Source organism: Bradysia coprophila, unplaced genomic scaffold, assembly GCF_014529535.1.
Source record: "Bradysia coprophila strain Holo2 unplaced genomic scaffold, BU_Bcop_v1 contig_472, whole genome shotgun sequence".
Taxonomy (NCBI): domain Eukaryota; kingdom Metazoa; phylum Arthropoda; class Insecta; order Diptera; family Sciaridae; genus Bradysia; species Bradysia coprophila.
Genome location: NW_023503724.1, coordinates 24495 through 27468, shown reverse-complemented (window position 1 = coordinate 27468; position 2974 = coordinate 24495). Strand labels below are relative to the sequence as shown.

General features: G+C 31.4%; 1 long non-coding RNA gene across 1 annotated transcript; it reads left to right on the top strand.

Moving 5' to 3' along the window:
• The first annotated feature begins 359 nt into the window (after positions 1-359).
• LOC119082519 lies at positions 360-622 on the top strand. The gene is made up of 2 exons (XR_005088655.1): positions 360-502; positions 585-622. It is a non-coding gene; the product is annotated as an uncharacterized LOC119082519 (long non-coding RNA).
• The last annotated feature ends 2352 nt before the right edge of the window (positions 623-2974 follow it).

Below are 2974 nucleotides of genomic sequence, written 5' to 3'. Positions count from 1 at the left end.
AAATGCTAATCAAATCATATAGCCAAAATTTCATGTAATTCTGAGACAAAAAAATTTTTAATTTTACTTTTTTGGCCATACATTATGACCAAAAAATGGCATTGTTACAAAAAATTTAAAAAAAAATTCTCTCCAAATTCCATGAAATTTTAACTGTATGTATGAAATGCTAATCAAACCATATAGCCAAAATTTCATGCAATTCTGAGACAAAAAATTTTTAATTTTACTTTTTTGGCCATACATTATGACCAAATGTTTTCAATTTACTTTGCCGTGATCGCACAATGTTTTCTTGTTGACCTGGGATATAGCCGAACACAAAATAATGAATAGTCAACACGGATAAGAGGAGGTCTGAACAAAGTCTGGACCTGAATGTGTAATTTTGAAGAAGAAGAAATAGGAGTTGTCAATGTTTTTGTTTACAAACCGAAATGACTCTGTGATATTTTCATGCAAGTGCAATCAGTTAGTTAAATTTTTAGTAAATAAGTTGATGGTAAATTAACGATAGAATTTTAAGAATAATTTGTGAATCTAATTCAAAAAAAAAAAAAAAAATTTTGTGCTATTTATTACAGCCTGAAGAAGCTCTAAATAAACAGAGCGAAATATTGCACCAAAATTAAAACTGTCTTTTCAATCCGCCGCTATATCCCAGGTCAACAAGAAAACATACATTATGACCAAAAAATGGCATTGTTACAAAAATTTTAAAAAGATTCTCTCCAAATTCCATGAAATTTTAACTGTATGTATGAAATGCTAATCAAACCATATAGCCAAAATTTCATGCAATTCTGAGACAAAAAATTTTTCATTTTACTTTTTTGGCCATACATTATGACCAAAAAATGGCATTGTTACACAAAATTTAAAAAAAAATTCTCTCCAAATTCCATGAAATTTTAACTGTATGTATGAAATGCTAATCAAACCATATAGCCAAAATTTCTTACAAAAAATTTCTCTCCAAATTCCATGAAATTTTAACTGTATGTATGAAATACTAATCAAACCATATAGCCAAAATTTCATGCAATTTTGAGACAAAAAATTTTTAATTTTACTTTTTTGGCCATACATTATGACCAAAAAATGGCATTGTTACAAAAAATTAAAAAAAAAATCTCTCCAAGTTCCATGAAATTTTAACTGTATGTATGAAATGCTAATCAAACCATATAGCCAAAATTTCATGCAATTCTGAGACAAAAAATTTTTCATTTTACTTTTTTGGCCATACATTATGACCAAAAAATGGCATTGTTACAAAAAATTTAAAAAAAATTCTCTCCAAATTCCATGAAATTTTAACTATATGTATGAAATGCTAATCAAACCATATAGCCAAAATTTCATGCAATTCTGAGACAAAAATTTTTTAATTTTACTTTTTTGGCCATACATTATGACCAAAAAATGGCATTGTAACAAAAATTAAAAAAAAATCTCTCCAAATTCCATGAAATTTTAACTGTATGTATGAAATGCTAATCAAACCATATAGCCAAAATTTCATGCAATTCTGAGACAAAAAATTTTTAATTTTACTTTTTGGGCCATACATTATGACCAAAAAATGGCATTGTTACAAAAAATTTAAAAAAAAATCTCTCCAAATTCCATGAAATTTTAACTGTATGTATGAAATGCTAATCAAACCATATAGCCAAAATTTCATGCAATTCTGAGACAAAAAATTTTTCATTTTACTTTTTTGGCCATACATTATGACCAAAAAATGGCATTGTTACAAAAAATTTAAAAAAAATTCTCTCCAAATTCCATGAAATTTTAACTATATGTATGAAATGCTAATCAAACCATATAGCCAAAATTTCATGCAATTCTGAGACAAAAATTTTTTAATTTTACTTTTTTGGCCATACATTATGACCAAAAAATGGCATTGTAACAAAAATTAAAAAAAAATATCTCCAAATTCCATGAAATTTTAACTGTATGTATGAAATGCTAATCAAACCATATAGCCAAAATTTCATGCAATTCTGAGACAAAAAATTTTTCATTTTACTTTTTTGGCCATACATTCTTCTTCTCTTCTTCTTCTTTTTCAGCCTGTTTCTATCCACTGCTGGATGTAGGCCTCTCCAACTTCTTTCCATTTCGTACGATCCATTGCCATTTGCTGCCAGTTTGTACCTGCAATATTCTTAATTCCGTTTGTCCATCTCTCTGGTGGTCTACCTATACCTCGTCTTTTATATGGTCGCCAGTTCATGATCTTTTTGGTCCAACGTTCGTCTGTCCTTCTTGCAATATGTCCCGCCCAGCTCCATTTCAGAGATGCTATTCTTTCCATGACATCAACGACCCTGGTTTGTTGTCGAATCCATTTATTCGTCATTCTGTCTCTGAGTGTTATTCCGAGCATACTCCGTTCCATGGCTCTTTGTGTCACTCTCAATTTATCTTCGGATGCTTTTGTTAAAGTTAACGTTTCCGCTCCATAAGTGAGCACTGGAAGGACACAAGTGTCGAAAACTTTGCGTTTCAGACTATTATTCATTTTGCTTTTGAAAATTAGTCTGAGTTTTCCGAACGCTGCCCATGCAAGACCAATCCTACGTCTTATTTCTGCAGTTTGGTTGTCCAGACCTAACTTCAGTTTATGTCCTAGATATACATAGCTGTCGACTCGTTCAATGACAGTGTCACCAATTTTGATTTCTCTATCGTCCCCGATGTTGGTCATGACTTTTGTTTTCGATAAGTTCATCTTGAGGCCAACTTTGCTCGCCTCTTCACTTAACTGTTGTAGCATAAGCTGAGCCTGACCTAGATTCGCTGCTATCGGTACAATGTCATCAGCGAAGCGGAGATTGCTCAGGTACTCTCCATTTATCTTTATTCCCATTTTACTCCAGTTTAACTTCCTAAAAATACTCTGCAGAATCGCCGTGAATAATTTCGGTGAAATGGTGTCACCCTGCCTTACACCTCGGCC